This window comes from Tachyglossus aculeatus, chromosome 4 (genome assembly GCF_015852505.1).
Source record: "Tachyglossus aculeatus isolate mTacAcu1 chromosome 4, mTacAcu1.pri, whole genome shotgun sequence".
Taxonomy (NCBI): Eukaryota; Metazoa; Chordata; class Mammalia; order Monotremata; family Tachyglossidae; genus Tachyglossus; species Tachyglossus aculeatus.
Genome location: NC_052069.1, coordinates 109,423,001 through 109,443,038, shown reverse-complemented (window position 1 = coordinate 109,443,038; position 20,038 = coordinate 109,423,001). Strand labels below are relative to the sequence as shown.

Below are 20,038 nucleotides of genomic sequence, written 5' to 3'. Positions count from 1 at the left end.
GAGACCCAGAGAAGTTAAGGGTCTTGCCCAGGGTCACACAGACATGTGGCAGAGTTACAATTTACTCCCAGGTCTGTGCTCTATCCACTGAGCCAGCAGTTTCTTGAGGTTGGAGCTGGGTGGTGATAAGCAGTCAGTAATGTAAAAGGGCTTGCAGTTAGTTTGGTCCTGGGTGTCCTCCAGGCCAAGTGGAGTCTCTTAGAGAACTCTGACCAATAAAGAAGAGGCTGAGCAATTTGGAAGCAGAGGCCTAGGCAGCCTGCTGCTGATACTTGGCATCGTGGACCAGTGGGTTGGGGTCCGGCTAACAGATCTGCAGTTTGGCTGGAGTAGTTACTTTAGATGGAAACATCTCACCTGGAGAATGGCAGTGGTGCAGGCCCCTTGGGATCCCAGTAGGCCAGTGCAGGAGGGAGGAGCCGAAAACCTAGACATCAAGGGATTCCTGCTTCTCATGCTTAACAATCCTGATAGAGAATCTCACAAGTCATTCAGCCCTGTTTCCTACTGGGGTCCTGCAGGAGAGGGAAGAAACAGATTTAAATAGGGCTTGCGTTACGTGCCTTGGCTTCTGTAGTAATAGGAAAGTATCCTTCTCTTGCACTTCAGGGGAGAGAGAGATTATCCCAAACCGTTGATGAATAAAGGCATGCATTTGACTCTGATATTTTTTCCTCTTATTGTGCTGTTCTTCTCCTAGTGCTAACCTCTTTAAATTTGAAGACCAACAGGATTGTATGGCCCAGACACAGCTCTGTCTTTCTGAATATCAAAGTCTTTTTCTTTAGTAGAACCAAGTGTGCTCAGCTATGTGCTGAGTCTGCAAGTGGGCACGGGGACTATTAAAAACTTTTTTTATCCTGTAAATAGAACGCTTTGTGCAAAAAGACAAACAAATGTGGATGTGCAGAGCAAAACCCAGCAGAAGAGAGCCAGAAACAAATTGCAGATGGAAAAAACTTGTGCCTCCTCTCCCTACATCTTCCCTCCTCCCATACAGGCATAAATGGAAAATCTGAGGTTGGCCATTCAGTACAATTAGCTGCATGATCCAGTGGCTTCAGTTTTCAACCAGAGGCAGCAAAGAGGGTAGCACGTTTCAGTGGAGCACCCTGGTGCTTAGATCTCAATCTTCCCAGTCTCAAATAGTTTTTACAAATTACATTTTTGCAATGAATGCCGATGATGAGATGTCTTTTGCTTCTGTGGACAGATGAACTCAACACTTCAGGGACATTGGAAAACACACTTTCAGTTGTATAAAACATAACTTCTCTAGTAGGGTGATTTCTTTCTTTTTTCTTTTATTTTAGGGCAATTTTTGAGCACTCTGCTGCTTTCAGCTTCCCCTTTATAACTCGATTTCTTTTTTTTTTAAGAAAATATGGAACATTTGGAACAGCAACTCTTGCCTTTCCAATTTGCACTTTTTCTTACTGATCTCTGAACAGTAACACAAAGCTCCTTGGTTATTTCTGGAAGGAGGGGAAAAATATGTTGCCATCATTCTTTTAAAATATAAGAAGCTTATCAAGAAAGCTAAGACTGAAGTGCCCTCCACCTCCCACCAACCCAACTTGCCAATTTTAGAAAGTCTTTCTTTGTATTTCTTTTTGAAATAGTGTCTGAAAATGACTGTTTAACCCAAAAGGTGCTACTTTGAAGGCAAAAATGTTAACATTGGTAATTGAAAACATAGAGCACTGCCTGAGTAGTACAGGAGTGATGACATTTGGAAATGAACAGCATCCTCATCCATATGCAAAATAAAAGGAGAGGGATGCTGGGTAGTTGAAATGTGATAGTCTAGAGGTAATATGTCACCTAGGAACACCCTGAGCTACTCTGAGTCAGTTGGGAGTGGGGAGAAAAAAAGGGGGAGAAGGAAAGAAAAAGATAAGAGCAGCATGTCATTTTCAAGGTTACTTTTCTGCCACTCTAACCCACTGGTTCTTTCACTGGAACCAGAAAACAGAGAGATAAATGATGATCCTTCTGAGTCTTACATGTTTGCCTCAGGACCAGAGAAAGGAAAGCAGATAAATAGCTAGAAAGACCAACGATTCAGACTGGATTTCTTGTTCCCTCACACAGTGTGCTTCTTAAGACATTGACTTAGGTTTCGTTGTCTAGAAGAAATGGAAGAAAACCTATCAGGTAACATTTGGAGGAAAAAAAATGCAGGCAGAGCAGAGGGAAGCTAATGTTCACCAAACTTGTTTTTTTTCCCCTTCCCTCTCTTCCTCCTTTCCTCACCTGGCTTCTAAAATAGTGAAAAGTTATAACAGTCTGTCTTTCCTCATTTTTCCTGCAGAAGCAGTGTGTTCTAGTGGATAGAGCATGGTCCTGGAGGTTAAAAGGACCTGGGTTCTAATCCCAGATCTGCTTTGTCACCTTGGGCAAATCACGTAACATCTCTGTGCCTCAGTTACCTCATCTGTAAAATGGGGATTGTCAGTTGGCCCCATGTGGAGCATGGACTGTTTCCAATGTGTATCTACCCCAGTGCTTGCACATAAGCGCTTAACAAATACCATAAAAAAGTGTAATGCTAGCTGTCATGATAGGCTCCTGAGATCGTCAATTATGCCTTAGGTTGTTGAATGGTAATCATATAAGGGGCCTAAAGCAAAAAGTTCAGGTCAGTGAGGGGCCTGACAGATCTCTGATTGAAAGATTGCAGTGGATTTTCAGCCAGCAGACCTAATGTAGAGTTTCATTTACCTGCCCTCTGGAGTTGTTGGGGGGAGGGGAAATGCACAGAAAGGAAAATCTCTGGGTCACTGGACTGAGCTGCACCATTCAGACTCTTTGAAAAAGGAGGAATTCAGAGGTTTTTATCTCCCTCTTCATTCCTTTAACCCTTGAGGAGCCAAGGGGCAGGTGTCCCCAAAGCAGCCAGTGAAGGTTATAGCACTCCCTCCAGCTCTGAATGGCCAGTGTAGTTGCCAGTTGCTCTGAGCTGGAGCTCTGAGGTCTGACACAACTCTTCTCGCAGGGCCGGGGAGCCTTCATGATATTCCCTTTAGGATATTCTGGATCATAATGACGAAAGAGTCTCATTCCTTGACAGCCAACTAGCACTTCGGTTACACTTCACCCCTTAGAAAAGAGTTATAATTTGTTCAGAGAGTAGTATTTATGTTTTAATTTTCACTGCAGTTTGGGTTCAATCTAGAAGGTAAGTTCCACATAATTAACACTCATGAACAAAAGTCCTGTGTGGCCTATGTTTGCAAAGCCCCGAATCTCCTCCCTCTCCTGCTGCTAATGAACTTGTGGCATCTAATCCTTTTCTCTTTCCTCTGTTGACTGTAAAGCAGGTTAAAGAAAGAGGGGTGGAAGATGTGCACAAGTGTTGCTTTTAGTCCCTTTGAAATACTAACATTAAGGATTCGAAAGGTGAGATTATTTTTAATTATGGGATTTGCACATATCCAGACAAGTGGCAGGTCTGTAGTTACAAGAATCCCTGCTTCTGCCCTGTGTGTAATGACCTGGTTTTAGAACTGGTTGGAAGGGAGATGGAGAAGGTGGCAATTCATCTTTGTAAGCATAATCTGTTCTCTGCCCTCTGCCATTGAATCCTGCACTTTATTGTTGGCTGTGGTTTTCCTCACTGGCTCTTTACTGGTGTATACAGTAGCATAGCTGAGTGCCTATTGTGTTTGAAGCGCAGTAATTGGGAGAGTACAATGGAGTTAGTAGCCATGATCCTTACTTGTGAGGATTTTACTGTCCAGGGCCAAAAATGGACAGTGAAATAATTTACAAATAGGAAGACAGAAAGAGGATGCTTGGGTAATGTCTACAGGCAATTGTGAGTACATAAGTGTTAAGGTTGCTGTGGCTAGTTGAGGAGAAAATGAGGTTTTAAGAACAGTTCTAAATGATCTTTCTGTCCTTTCCAAGAGTCTCTGGAACAGTGATGTACAACTTCTTGGATTGGACCTGGCCTGAGAGATCAATCAATTGTATTTCAATCAATAGTATTTATGTCTGTCTCCCCTCCTCTAGACTGTAAGCTTATTGCGGGCAGGAATGTACATATTTATTGTTGTAATATACTCTCCTAAGTGCTTACTACAGTGCTCTACACAGAGTAAGTCCTCAATAAATATGATTGAATGAATTATGTGCTTACCATGTGCAGAGCACTGTCAGACTGAGCCTCAACAATAACAATTGTATTTGTTAAGTGCTTACTATGTGCCAGGCACTGTACTAAGCACTGGGGTGGATGCCAGCAAATCGGGTTGGACACAGTCCCTGTCCCATTTTGGCCTCACAGTCTCACACCCCATTTTACAGATGAGGTAACTGAGTCCCAGAGAAGTGAAGTGACTTGCCCAAGGTCACACAGCAGGCAAGTGGCAGAGGTGGGATTAGAATCCATGTCCTTCTGACTCCCAGTCCCGTACTCTATCCACTAAGCCGTGCTGCTTCTCAGAGATTGGTCAGACCGGAGCCAAACTCTCATGCTAGGTTCAAGCCAAATTGGACAGCTTCCTCAGCCTTCCACAGCCTCTTCCCCCATTTCACACATGTGGGATGATCCCCTATGCTCCCATCAGCCCTGGTGGGCACCATGTTGTGCAGTAGCTCTCCAAAACCGGGTTCTCTTCCAGTTCTATCTAATAATTGTGGTATTTGTTAAGCACTTATTATGTGCCAGGCTAATTGGGTTGGATACAGTCCCTGTTCCACATAAAGCTCACAGTCTTAATCCCCATTTTACAGATGAGAGACCTGAGGCACAGAGAACGCAAGTGACTTTCCCAAGGACACACACAGCAGACTTGGGCCCCACTGCCCTGGAGTTGGTACCCTTGCCCTCAGTCTGTTAGAATTCATGCACTATTTGAAGAAGGACCAGCATGTCCCAGGGGTGGAGTGGCTGTGGAGCCTCAGCAGAGCCAGAGAAAATCCCGGGAAATGCTACAGCTGAGCCATGCAGTGAAGAGAAAGATTGTGGCTTACTGGAAAGAGTACGGGTTTAAGAGTCAGAGAACCAGGGTTCTAATCCCAGTTCTGCCACTTCTCTGCTAGGTGACCATGGGCAGGTCACTCAACTTCTCTGTGCCTAAGTTACCTTAAATATAAAATGTGAGCCCCAGGTGGGACATGGAGTGCGTCCAGCCTGATTATCTTGTGTCTACTCAATCAGTCAACCGTATTTATTGAGTGCTTACTGTGTGCAGAGCACTTTACTAAGTGCTTGGGAAGTACAAGCTGGCAACATATAGAGACAGTCCCTACCCAACAGCAGGCTCACAGTCTAGAAGGGGGAGACAGAGGACAAAACCAGGCACATTAACAAAATAAAATCAATAGAATCAGAGGTCACGGGTTCGAATGCCGCCTGCGCCACATGTCGGCTGTGTGACTTTCGCTTCACTTCTCGGTGACTTCATCTGTCAAATGGGGATGATGACTGTGAGCCCCACGTGGGACAACCCGATGACCTTGTATCCCCTGCCCCTATGCTTAGGACAGTGCTTGGCACATAGTAAGCGCTCAACAAATGCTCCCAAGCACATAATAATACTGATGGTATTTGTTAAGCACTTACTATGTGCCAAGCACTGTTCTAAGCTGTGGGGTAGTTAGAAGGAAGTCCTTAACGAATACCATTAAAGAAAAAGTGGCTGCCATCTCCTGAGTCACCACCCCCTTTCTTCCATATCCCTAGTTCTTGTTCCCAAATTAATTTCCTGCCCAAAACTTCAGCTTACATGCCCAGGGCAATGGTTAACCATGTTGGCAGAACACCGAAAACAGAAATGTTGGGGAGCATATGATTTATGGGACTAGTGATAGGTGTATGGAGTTCGAGCCAAGTTTAGGAAAAGAGAATTGGTCAGAACTCCTTTCATTGATCATGCCAGGATGAATTAAATTCCTGATGAGGGTGATGTCACCTAACAGGATCTCAGGCCATATGTTTTTCATCAATTTCCCCCCTTTCAAGGGGCCATTGATCCCCTAAGGCTGTTTTATATGGCCAGCATGTTCCCTGTGGCTCTTGCAGCTTTTTTTTTTTTAATTGCCAGTACTGCCATAATTGGGGTCCAGGTCGTGGATGATCAACAAGGAGCCCTTAACATATGAGGACAATCTCGAGGAGTGTCGTAGAATCAATAGCATTACACAGCTCTTAAGTCCTGTGGGAGCTTCATGTGGGCAGGAATCATGTCTCCCAACTCTATAGTATTATACAGTTTTTTACACTCAGTAAATACCATTAATTGATTGATATGGCGTGAACATGGTATTAAGCCATTTCCTAAAGGTGATAAAAGAGTTTAGGGCAGAGTAATGGTATCCTGTAAATTGTGGTATTTATTAAGCAGTTACTATGTGCCAGACATTGTACTAAGCACTGGGGCAGGTAATAATAATAATGTTGGTATTTGTTAAGCACTTACTATGTGTGAAGCACGGTTCTAAGTGCTGGGGGGATAAAAGGTGATCAGGTTGTCTCACATGGGGCTCACAGTCTTAATCCCCATTTTACAGATGAGGTAACTGAGGCACAGAGAAGTTAAGTGGCTTACACAGTCTCTGTCTCACATGGGGCTCAGAGTATGAATCCCCATTTAACAGCTGAGGTAACAGAGGCCCAGTGAAGTGATTTGGCCAAGGTCACACAGCAGAGAAGTGGCAGGGCTTTTGTTAGAACCCAGGTCCTTCTGACTCTCAGGCCTATACTCTACCCACTAAGTCACACTGCTTCTCTAATCTTTGCTGAGGGCTGGATCGTTTCCTGAGCAGATGACTCAATCGGCTTAAATACACTGGAGGTGGTGCGGTGGGAGATGGGGGTGATTCCTGCCTCCTGGGAGTTTACTATCTGTTGGAGACCCTTACAATCTCATTTCTAAAGCATTTTTTATAGTATTTGTTAAGGAGTTACTGTACTAGGCACTGTACTAAGTACTGTAGGAGGAGCAAGCTAATTGGGTTGGGCACAATTCATGTCCCACATGGGACTGTCAATCTTAATCCCCATTTTGCAAATAAGGGAACTGAAGCACAGAGAAGTTTTGATTTGCCCAAGGTAACACACATGACAAGTGGTGAGTCTGGATTAGAACCCAGGTCCTCTGAATCCCAGGAATGCCCTTTCCTCCACACTGCTTCCCAATTTAAGCCCAATTCAGATGATTGAAACAAAACCAAAATAAGGCTCATGCGCCCACCTACTAAGAGGAGACCATAGGTTCAGAAAGTGGTGGGGTAGCTTACCAGAGTCTTGAGCCTGAAATTCAAATTTCCCTTTAGATGCAAGTACAGAATGAGTTTGTGGCCATTCTTGTGAATAAAGGTTCTTAATCCAAGACTACTCCACAAATGTGAGCCTGTTGCTGGGTAGGAACCATCTCTATATGTTGTCAACTTGTCCTTCGCAAGCGCTTAGTACAGTGCTCTGCACACAGTAAGCACTCAATAAATACAATTGAATGAATGAATATTCAAAAAGATGACTGGAAATTGGTATTTATTGAGCATTTACTGTGTCAGAGCACCGTACTAAGCACTTAGGACCGTGCAGTATAACAGAGTTGGTCGACACAGTCCCTGCCCACAACAAATTTGCTTAATGATTTGACCCTGATCCTTACATCTCCAATTTAGACAACCAGTGCAGGCCTAATCTACAATGCACTCTAAACAGAGAATGTACATGTCTTGTCTTTTATGCTTTTGAGTCATTTCTGACTCATAGCAACACCATGGACACATCTCTCCTAGAATTCCCCACCCCCATCTGCAATTGTTCTGGTAGTGTATCCATAGATTTTCTTGGTGAAAATGCGCAAGTGGTTTACCATTGCCTCCTTCTGTGTGGTAAAATTGAGTTTTCACCTTCGACTCTCTCCCATGCTGCTGCTGCCCAGCACAGGGGAGTCTTGACTTGTAGCAGATTGCCTTCTTGTAGCAGATTGCCTTCCACTTGCTAGCCACTAGCCAAGCTAGGAATGGAATGGATATGCCTCCGCTTGATTCTCCCTCCTGCATTTGAGACTGGTAGTGTACTGGAAACTCTCCAGGTGCGACTCTGAGAGGGTGAGAATATACATAAGGACTCGTATTTTAACAGCTCCCATTATTTATGATAGCCCTCACCTCCTCATTAACAAAATCAGTCAATCACTGGTATTTGTGTGCTTACTATGCGCAGAGCACTGTATTAAACACTTGGTATAGTACAACAGAATTGGTAGACACTTTCCATGCCCACAAGGAGTTTACAGTCTACAAGGGGTAAACAGTAAATGAAATCAGCATTCACTGCTATTCACCAGTCAATTTTTACCCTGGTAAAGTGGGAAGTAGCTACTTGAAAGACTGATTTATCAGGTATTTTTTAAAGGAATACCAGAAGTACTAACCTGGGTTGGTGAGGTTTCTTCTTCTCTGCTGTTTGTTCTTCATTCTTACCCATGGGAAGTGGGGTGATTTCCATTAGTGGGGTTTCAGCAAGCTCTAGTCAGATTTCAATTAACACATTTTCTTGATGTGCATTTGCGGAGATCGAGATGGATATGATAGTAAGTCTTTTGCTTTAGTGGGCATGGGATTCTATGCTGTTTGACTTCTGGCAGTTAACTTTCGCATTAGTTGGGGCCCAGCTTTTCTGACTTTGGGGGATGGGAGAAGAGAAATCCTAGGATTCCAGATTTAAGGTTGAAACTTGGCTTGATTTTCTAGTAGGTTAAGGGTCAGGCTGGAGGTAAATTCCAAGTTCTTATTGTAGACTTCCTCCACCTTCAGCCTCTGGAATTATCATTTTCAGTTGGAATCAGAGATCTTAAGAAAGTCATGTCATTTTCTCAGATTGAGGAGAACCTGTCTACATTTTTGTTGTTTTTATTGTTTATGGTATTTAAGCACTTACTCTGTGTCAAACACTGTTCTAAGTACTGGGATAGATACAAATTAATCTAGCCAAATACAGTCCCTGTCCCATGTAGGGCTCACAGTTTAAGTAGGAGAGAGAACAGGTGTTGAATCCCCATCTTGTAGTGAGGAAACTGAGGTAGAGAGAAGTGAAGTGCCTTGCCCAAGGTTACACAGCAGGGCATTGGCAGATCTGGTTTTAGAACCCAGGTCCTTTGGCTCTCAGGCCCATGCTTTAACCACCTGGCTTCCCAGAGAGGTGGGTAATTCACCATTCTTGGAATATAGAGTGGTTGGTAGCCTCTGAGAGAACCACAATATTCACCACCTTCCCTCTTGCCTCTGAAGGAGCCCCTCCCAGAGTGCTCCTTGGGCGCTGCGCCGGCAATAAAAGCTGCTCCCAAGCACTCTTGAACTCTCCCATCCATGCTGAAATTCTGAGCTTACTTTGTGTAATTATTTTTACTGTGAATTAAAGTTTCATTACTCCTAATGTGTTGGTCTTCATTTAAACTCTTACACTGTGAACCTGCCCAAGGGGCTGCAATCATATCCAATACCCACCTATGTATTCTCTCCAAGCGTTTAACATGGAACTCTATACACAGTAAGCACTTAATACTGTTACTATTACTACTACTACTATGAGTAGTACTACTATTACTGTTACTATTACCACTACTCCAAACCCGATTAAAAAGAATGATTTGTCAGCTCTTTTTCCAGGAATCTGATCTGGCTGCTGGATGTATTTGCCGTGTGCTGGCTTCCCCTGTTCTCCCACCATGCCTCCAGGGCAGCAACAGGCTTTGCTTACATCAAACCAGATACCACCTCCTGTACGACCTCATACAGGTCCAGACAAATGGTTCATTTATCTTGATCCAGGAAGGAGTGGGGGAATATGTAGCTGTTTTCAGGGGCTGTTGAACTACCTAGATGGGTGAAAAAAGTATCCGGGCAATCCATAAAAACAACTGCATATACCAATAATACCTCTGGGGGTAATCTGAGCACTGCATTGACTGTAAATGGTGGAGATCCAGTTAAGATAAATCCCTTCTAATGTTAAACTTGAAGGACCAATTTTTATTGTTGTAAAGTTCCTGGTTTCCCATGATCAATTGAATCCACATTAAGATAGTACACTAGTGAGGAATCAGTCAATTAGTGGTATTTATTGAGCTCTTGCTGTGTGCAGAACACTGTACAAAGTACTTGGGAAAGTATAATACACTAGAGTTAGGAGACACCATCCCTGTGCACAAGGAATTTACTGTCTAGAGGGGGAGAAAGACAATAAAATCAATTACAGAGAGGGGAAATGTCCAAGTGTAAGGTTAAGGTTATGGACTTAAGTTCTGGGGGGCTGAGGGTGGGATGAATATGAAGTGCTTAAGGGGTACAGATCCAAGTGCAGAGGGGAGGGCCTCTAGGGGAAGTGAGGGCTTAGCAAGGAAAGACCTCTTGAAGGAGAGGTGATTTTAGGAGGGCTTTGAAGGTGGAGAGTATTATGGGTCTGTGGGATATGAAGGAGGAGGGAATTCCAGGCCAGAAGGAGGATGTGGGCAAGGACTCGGTGGCAGGATAGTTGAGGACGAAGTACAGAGTAAGTAGGTGTTAGAGGAATGAAGTAAACAGGTTGGGTTGTAGTGGAACATTAGTGAGGTACAGTAGGAGGGTGAGAGCTGACTAGGTGCTTTAAAGCTGAAAGTGAGGAATGTCTTTGGTCTGCTTGTTTCTGGGTTCCTGAATCTGCTGGACTTGGGCAGTAGGTTTCTGCCTCTCTTTTATGGAGGCTATCATGGACAGACCAGCAGGGTACTGGCTTGGAGTGACAAACTGGGAATTGGACAGCAAATCCAACCAGTCAGTTATTCATTCAGTTGTATGTATTGAGCTCCTACTTGTATGCAGTGTACTGTACTAAGCACTTGGAAAGTACAATTCAGCAATAGAGACAATCCCTGCCCACACTGGGCTTTTCACCAACTTCTCTGAAGACCTCTTAGAAATGGAGACACCTTTCAATTCTTGCAAGAAGAATTTCTGTGACATCATGCTTTGCAACTGCAGGACAGATTTGTCTTAGGCTATTTTTTAATAGAATTTAAGTGCTTACTAGGTAACAAGCACTGCTCTAAGTGCTGTGGCAGATATAAATTAATCAGATTTGACACAGTCCCTGTCCCACATGGTGCTCACAGTTTAAGTAGGGATTGTGAACAAGTACAGATGAGGTAACTGAGGCATAGAGAAGTGAAATGCCCAAGGTCACAGCAGGCATGTGGCAGAGCCAGGATTAGAACCCAAGTCCTCTGACTCCCAAGACCCTGCTCTTTTCACTGGCCCACACTGCTCCCCAACCTGATGTGTGACCTTGGGCAAGTCACTTCAATTCTCCAGGACCCAGTTTCCTCATCTCTAAAATGGGAATTCAATACCTGCTTACCCTCCTACTTATATTGTGGGCACTGTGTGATACAGGAATTGGGTCTGACCTGATTTATCTTGTATCTTTCCCAGTATTTAGAACAGTGCTTGGCACATAGTAAGTGTTTAATGAATACCACAACTATTATTATTATTATTATTATTATTATTATTATTATTATTATTATTGGGTCATTGGCAGAGCTGGAATTAGAGCCCAGGTCCTCTGACTCCCAGCCTTGTGCTCTTTCCACTACTTCCCTTACTTTAAAGATCTCCTTCACAATGGGCCCAACATGACCACTTGTCTGCTTTGGGAACTTGGGCAAGTCCATTCACTTCTCTGTGCCTCAGTTACCTCATCTTTAAAAAGGGGATTGAGACTGTGAGCCCCATGTGGAACAATGGCTCTGTCCAACTCAATTTGGTTGTATCCACCCCAGTGCTTAGTACGGTGCCTGTCACAAAGTAAGCGCTTAACAAATACCACTATTGTTATCATGGAGCCCCAAATTCCTGGGAACATAGTCCCAGCATAACCAGGAGTCAGAATTATGGCAGAGGGCAGTGACTATCCTATTTAGTGCCTAGTGGGCTGGCATATCTTGGAAGTTCTTCTTTGGTGTGCCTGAAAGGATAATGGTAATAATAGTTATTTGTTAAGCACTTGCTATGTGTCAGGCACTGTTCTAAGTGCTGGGGTAGCTGTATGAAAATCAGGTTGGACACAGTCCCTGTCCTATAGAGGGCTCACAGCTTTAATCTCCATTTTATAGATGAAGGAACTGAGGCCCAGAGAAGTTAAGTGACTTTGCCTAAGGTCACACAGCAGACATGTGGTGGAGCCAGGATTAGAATTCAGGTCCTTCTGACTCCAGGGCCCGTGCGTGGATGATGTTGGCCATTCTTTATGGAAACAGGAGTAATGCCTCTGTTCACATGGGCTGGTGTAATTGAGGCCCAAAGTTGTTAGCAGTTGCACAGGGCAGTCTTGGCCCTTCCCGTGACCTTTCCTCTCTCTTGGTTTTCTGTGGTTTCATCACAGGGTTGATGGGTGCATTCTGGGAATGGTATCTGAAAATGAAAAATTGGCCCAAACACTGAACAAGAATACCCACAGGACAGCTTCCGAGTCCCCGAATTATACTTCTCTACTGTTGGAGCATTCCTCTCTTCAGGCTGTGATTTTCTAGGATGTACCCACGGGTAACTTCTTCCAGCTTCATAAGTGAACATGAGGAGAAGAGAGGTGGATGGAGTAAACGGGAACGGTGCTGAGTGTTTGTGACTTGATCTTGTGCATTACCCATAGCCCCAGCCCTGCCCACTGGATGAGGGCATGCCCGCAGTTGTGCTTTGAACAGCCTCTCCCCTGCCTTTTCTCCAGCTGGGATGTTCTCCCACCCTGCCTCCAGGGCAATTCAAATTGCAAGCAGCTGTTCTGCTAAGATGTGCATGATTTCCCAAGCCTCAGAAATGAATTTGCCAGAGCCCTGTTATCTCCCTGGGAGTAACATTTTAGCATTTGGAAAGTGCATTAACTTTGGCTTTCATTGCAGCTGATTCTGCCTCATCTGTCTGGCTGAGGAGGTTTCTAAGTATCCTCGGGCCATGTCTCCCACTCAGTTCTGATCTCATTAAGACATTACACCCTATCCCACTGTCCAAGTTAAATGAAAACAGAGTTCAGCAGAATGCATCTGCTAACTGTCGTTTTGTATTCTCCCAAGCACTTAGTACAGTGGTCTGCACATAGTAAGCATTCAATACATACCATTGATTGACTCAGTTGGTCACTATTCAAGTGGGTAGAAGGGGATGGACTAAATGACATTTGGGCCCCCCTAGGAGCTCCAGATATGATAATCAATGGTATTTACTAAGTGCTTACTATGTGTAGGGCACAGTATTAAGAGTTTGAGAGAGTACAGCACAACAGAATTAGCAGACATGTTCCCAGCCCATAATAAGCTTATGGTCTAAAGGATGATAGTAATGATAAAAGTGAGTAACAAAGGGTTTGTTTTTTTCTGATCAAGGTTATGGGGCATAGAGGAGAATGCTTCTTAATTTTGGTAGTTATTATTAAAAGAGTTCCTCTTTTGGTGCAGGGATGTAAGTGATGGGGTATTATTTCTAATGTAGGGACTCTTCTGGGGTAGTTTGCTCAGATGGAGTTGTTTCAAGAGGAAGGTCTGTGCTCATGGTTCTGGGGGAATCATTCAGCTAGAGAAGCAGCATGGCTTAGTGGAAAGAGCACGGGCTTGGAAGTCAGAGGTCATGGATTCTAATCCCGGCTCCACCACTTGTCAGCAGTGTGACTTTGGGCAAATCACTTAACTTCTCTGTGCCTCAGTTATCTGTAAAATGAGGATTAAGATTGTGAGCCCCCACATGGGACAGTCTGATAATCTTGTATCTACCCCAGCACTTAGAACAGTGCTTGGCACATAGTAAATGCTTAACAAATACTGTCATTATTATTATTATTATTATTATTATTATTATCATTATCATTACTACCCTTCAAAGCCCCAATGTAATACGAGATGACAAGCTTGTCTACTAACATTACTTTGAGCAGCAGGGATTGAGACCAGAGGTTTTAGGACTCCCTCAAACTGTAGGCTGTACAAGAGGGGCTGAGCAGTCAGTTTTTCCATTTTAGAAAGGAGAGCATGATAGAGAAGGATTAAGGAAGTCAGGTAGGTCATGTCTGTTTAATGTCAATTAACACATGATGAAAGAGGCATGCCATGAAGCCAAAAACCATAAAAGATAAGAGATGGAGATTGCAAGAAGGATTTCTTTCCTTTTAAAGTATCCCACCCCATCAGGCCTTGGGTCTTCCTCTATAATGTGGAAACAGTGTTGAGCAACGGATCTGCTCCCCTTCATCTCAGAGTAGGTTATGCTTGAGCTTCCAGCACTTGATTGTGGTTTGCAGGCTGTTATGTTTTAAGAAGGGTAGGAACTTGGCCTAGTGGAAAGAGCACAACCCTGGGAGTCACAGGACCTGAGTTCCAGCCATTGCTCTGCCACCTGCTTGTTCTGTGACCTTGGGTAAGTCACTTCACTTCCCTGGGCCTCAGTTTCCTCATCTGTAAAATGGGGAGTTGATGCCTATTTTCCCTCCTACTACTTCGACTGGGAGCCCCATGTGGGACAGGGACTGTGTCTGACCTGATTAACTTGAATTTACCCCAGTGGTTAGAAGAGTGCTTGACACATAGTAAGTGCATAACAAATACAATAATAATGATATCATTAATGACAATAATAATCCCACATGGTTGTACTTATGCTCACTCTGATGCACTGATTTTCCAATTACAGTTTGGATGATGTTATATAATGAGATGCAGTTTGGAGCCTTACCCTGTTGCCTTATGTGCATACCCCTTAAGCACTGTGATACTCATTCCACCCACAGCATTTAGGTACCCAGCCTTATATTCTGCTATTTCCCCCATTTATAATTTATTTCAATGTCTGTCTCCCTGTCTAGACTGTTAGCTCTTTATGGGCAGGGAACATGTCTACCAACTCTATTGTATTGAACACTCTCAAGTGCTCAATATGGTGCTTGGTACTCAGTAAGCACTCAGTAAATACCACTGAGAGGGTGTGATTCAGATGCCTCCTTAACCCTTGAGTTGTATAACTGACCACTCTGAAAGGAGAGTGTCAAAATAATTTGGCACAATGCGGGTAAGAATTGCAAGAATTTTATTCCTAATGTCTCTTTAAAGTAATACATGAATGTTAAGGAGTTTCTTGCATAACATATGTTCCATGTAAATACATCAGTGTCTGACTATGGTGTATCCAAAAGTGGATTGAGACTTCTGTAAACCACTTACATTGAGGAAGGAAGTTTTCACACTTGTATCTTATTCTCTAATCCCTGCCTGTTCATGTAGCCCATATTTTTTCTGGTTTTTATTAAGCGCTTACTATGTGCCAGGTACTGTAAGGAAGCAGCATGGCCTAGTGGCAAGAACCCAAGCTTGGGAGTCAGAGGATGTGGGTTCTAATCCTGCCTCCGCCACTTGTCTGAGTGACCTTGGGTAAGTCACTTCACTTCTCTGTGTCTCAGTTCCTTCATTTGTAAAATAGGGATGAAGACCGTGAGCCCAACGTGGGATAACCTGATCACCTTGTATCCACCCTAGTGCTTACAACAGTGCTCGGCACATAGTAAGCACTTAATAAATACCATAATTATTGTTATTACTAAGCGCTGGGGCGGATACAAGCAAATCGGGTTGGACACAGTCCCTTGTCCCAAGTGGGGCTCAGTCTTAATCCCCAATTTTATAGATGAGGTACCAGAGGCACAGAGAAGTTAAGTGACTTGCCCAAGGTCACACAGAAGACAAGTGGCAGAGTAGGAATTAGAACCCATGACTTTCCGACTCCCAGGCCTGTGCTGTATTCACTAAGCCATGCTGCTTTCCATATTAAGATGTGACTCTATCTGGACAAGATATTTAACATGATTTTTCTTGGAGCTGGAGCTAAGGAAATTGGATGGAAAATCCCAATTGCAGCCCATTTATTGTATGTCTTACAGTTCCAGTTAGAAACTGGTTCTTGCCTGACCTTCAGTTATTGAATTTCTTAAACTCAGAGGAGTGGGTCAAGTGTGGAAATAGGGGAAGTGGAAAGTTAGAATTCTTCTTAAAGCCATTGTCAATGGGGAGGTTTTATTGAATGAATCTTGTAACCCATGTAACTGAACCTCGCAATTTACCAGCCGAGACGGAGTTTACAGGAAGAGTTTCTCCTCTTAAGTGAAAGGAGTCTTACAGTGATAATTCATTGCTATTTTTGGCTCTCCCAGGAAGGAAGTGACCAGTTTATCTCTCTTTCATGTAATTAACAATGTGTAATTGAATCACCTTGGAGTTAATGGCACGTCTTTTCTATTTGTAAATATTTTGTTAACTTTGTGTTTGAGGTTTTAAAAACTGTTCTTTCCCTCAAATGGGGCAATATGCTAGTTGTCCTAGGCTCCCTATTTCATTTATGAGTGGATGCTCTTTTAACTGAAAAGAAATCCTCCAAACCAGTTGGGTTTGAGAAAGCTCCATATGACTAGGCCCTGAAGCATGAGCATAACTTGGTTGCTTCAAAATTGTCCAAACTTCCCCATAACTTGGTGAGGACGCATGACTTTTTGGATCAACAAGGTTTTCTTAAGCCAAGTTTAGCTTTTTTTTTCCCCCTAGTGATATTTGTGAACCACTTACTAGATGCCAAGCACTGTTCTAAGCACTGGGATATTTTCAAGTAAATCAAGTTAGACTCAGGCTCTGTTCCACATAGGACTCATAGTCTAAGTAGGAAGGAGAGTAGGCATTTAATCTCTATCAGATGAGGAACCAAAGGCACAGAGAAGTGAAGTCACTTGCCCAAGGTCACACAGCTGGCAAGTGGTGGAGCTAAGAGTAGAACCCAGGTTCTCTGACTCCCAAGCCCATGCTCCTTCCAGTAAGCCATGCTGTTTCTCTGGGATCACCTCTTTCTTGTCTGATACTGAGGAATTTCTGGATCATGGTAAATGGAGGCATTCCCAGGGTTCCCAAGTACCTTATATTTACATATGGGTGTGTTTGCTAAAAAATATGAAATATATAGGGGTTTTTTTTCTTGCCTGAGTGGGGTCAGATTACATCTATGCCATTTCCAGATCTTGGGAGCAAATTCTAGGGAGGTTGTTAGGCCACAGTATTGTTCATAATTTTAGTGCTCATCTTTCTGGGTAATGTGGCAACAGACGGCTGCTGGGAGGGTTCTCCAGAGGCCTGTCTGGATAACACAGACACAATGTAGGTTTCAAGCACTATTGAGGCAGAGAAAATGCAGGAGTCGATGACCATAGAATTAACCTTTTAGAGGGATGGTTGGAACACACCTAGTTTTTCCCAGATGTGGAGATGTCTTTCTGTGTGCACGCTGATAGACATTCATCCCTGATATTTAATTGGTGATTATTGAGTTGATAATAACTGGTATTTAAGTGCTTACGATGTGCCTAGAGCTGTTCTAAGCACTAGGGCAGATACAAGGTAATCTGGTTGGACACAGTCCATGTCCCACATGGGACCCACAGTCTTAGTCCCCATTTTATAGATGAGGTAACTGAGGCACAGAGGAGTAAAGTGACTTGCCCAAGGTAACATGGCAGACGTGTGGCAGAGTTGGGCCACATGTTTTCAGAGTTGGGCCTGTTGTTGGGTAGGGATTGTCTTTATCTGTTGCTGAATTTTACTTTCCAAGTACTTAGTACAGTGCTGTGCACATAGTAAGCACTCAATAAATACAATTGAACGAATAAATGAATGAACCCAGATCCTCTGGCTTCCAGGCCCATGCTCTTTCCACTAGAACATGCTGTTTCCCTGGACCTAATCATGCATTGCTCCAATAATTCATTAACAGACACTCAATGCATAAGTTTAATAATAATAATAATAATGGTATTTGTTTAGCACTTACTATGTGTCAAGCACTGTTCTAAGCACTGGGGTAGATACAAGATAATCAGGTTGTCCCAGGAGGGGCTCAGTCTTAATCCCCATTTTTCAGATGAGGTAAATGAGGCACAGAGAAGTTAAGTGACTTGCCCAAAGTCACACAGCTGATGTGGTGGAACCAGGATTAGAACCTATTCATTCAATCATATTTCTTGAGTAATTACTGTGTGTAGAGCACTGTACTAATCGCTTGGGAAAGACAAGTCAGCACTTGGGAAACCCATAACCTCTGACTCCCAAGCCTGTGCTCTTTCCAATAAGCCACGCTGCTTAGCATCTATGGGTGAGAGAGGGTATGTGAGCAAGTAAACACAGTATAAAACTTTCTGGGAATGAATTTGAAAGAAACGACAGTGTGGAATATCTGAGTTCATCTTCACATGGTGATGATGGCCAGATTGTGGGTGATTCAGATGGGATGGTGGGGGGGGGCGGGTGGAGGTGAGAAAATGGCTTATTTCCTTCTGTGTCCATGTTCATTGGCAAGCGCCTCTTGAAACAGAAAATCAAGTTCAATTAGCCCTAATTGAAACCAGGAAGATGGAAAAGTGGTAAATTGAAATAAGAGGTAGTCTGAGTAAATTGTAGGCCTTGAAACGTTTTGAGATGATCATTCTCATATCTTTCCCCATTTTATCCTGACCTCCGCTCTTGCCTGCCAACCAGTACTGCATTTCAATGTCAAAATAAGCGTCGATCCTTGAGAGCAGTGACTCCATGGGGGCAACTTGCTATTCACCTCCATGGCAACAGGTTAGGAGGAAGAAAGGATCCTTGCATTCCTCCAGGCAATAACCTCTTCCTTCATATCCCTCCTGCTTCTCTCCTCTTGAGTGTATGGCCCTTGGTTCTGCATATGCCTTTCTCATCCTGGTTCTTTTTTCAGAAGATGCTCTCTCTGGGTCATAGCAGCTGCAGAGACAGGGTTGGGGGAAGGAGAAGGTAACGGAGGGAGGGGGTAATGGCACAGGTTTTAATCAATCACTCAATCAAGAGAAACAGCATACTGAGTGGAAAGAGCTCAGGCGTGGGAATCAGAGGACCTGGGTTCTAATCCTGAAGGGATTCCTGAGAACATCACACCATTGCCTTCAGACTCATCAGCCCCTAAACTCTCCTAAACATGTAATGTTTGTTTTAATATGCAGATAAATGTCTTTTAGGGTGCTTTGGAACACCATGACCTCAAATCAAAGGAAAAAAAAAATTAGAGAAAATCAATGGAGTCCAAAAAATACCCCCAAACAAACCTTCCGTTTCAATGAAATTCATTCATTCAATCGTATTTATTGAGCGCTTGCTGTGTGCAGAGCACTGTACTTAGTGCTTGGGAAGTACAAGTTTGCAACATATAGAGACGGTCCCTACCCAATTCAACTCATCATAAAATGGAAATTAAAGCCACAGCAGAGTTGAGAATCCAAACCCCTTGTTTTGGGCCTGGGATCTTGCAACAGAAGAAACTCTAGATAGTTTGGGATAACAACCATCATCCTCTCTATGAACTATTTAAATAACAAACCTGCCAGTTGAGGAAAGTTTTTTTTTTAATTATTATGGTAATCAGAAGGTATTTCCAAGGCAGATCTTGCCACTACTGGTTATTTGCCAATGGGTGAAAGAATTTCTCTTGGTTTAGATGTGCCGCTGTTCCAACTAAGGAAGATTTTCCCTTGCACAGTATAGTTTCCCATGTCTTAGATTATCTTCAGCTTCCTCTGTGATGACCCACAATGTATTTCAGATGGCATCTTGGAAACTTTTTATGTCCCAGTTCATCCTAGGAATTTCAGAAGTAAATCGCCATTCCCTTCTTACATGTGGGGTTTGTTTTTCTCTGTTTCCTTTTGATGGTTTCATGATTGACACTTGGGCCCAATGGTCTGTGGCTGACACATTTTTCAGGTTCTCAAGTGTTAGGGCCCCCACCCATCTCCCCTCCTTTTACAAATGGGCTGGTTTTCTCCTCCCCACTTCATTTAGGCTACTATCTGAAGGTCCATTTGTTATGTAGAGGAGATGGGTCCTGTGTGGCCTGGCTCAGTGTTTATTTTTCCTCCTTTAATTATGTTTTCCTACTTGCTCTTGCTTATTTTTACTGATTCTCTGAGCCCTTCTCTTCCCCAGACAGTGTATATTTTAAATGTTCTTCTGCTTAT

At 43.4% G+C, this 20,038-nt stretch overlaps 1 protein-coding gene and 1 non-coding gene across 3 annotated transcripts in view; one reads left to right on the top strand and one right to left on the bottom strand.

Annotated features, from left to right (window-relative positions):
- The window catches only part of COL5A1 (collagen type V alpha 1 chain), a 247,123-nt gene that overhangs the window by 8,018 nt on the left and 219,067 nt on the right, over positions 1–20,038 (top strand). The window lies entirely within an intron of this gene.
- Positions 7,935–8,072, bottom strand: LOC119927988. Its single transcript, XR_005450950.1, has one exon. It is a non-coding gene; the product is annotated as a small nucleolar RNA SNORA7 (small nucleolar RNA).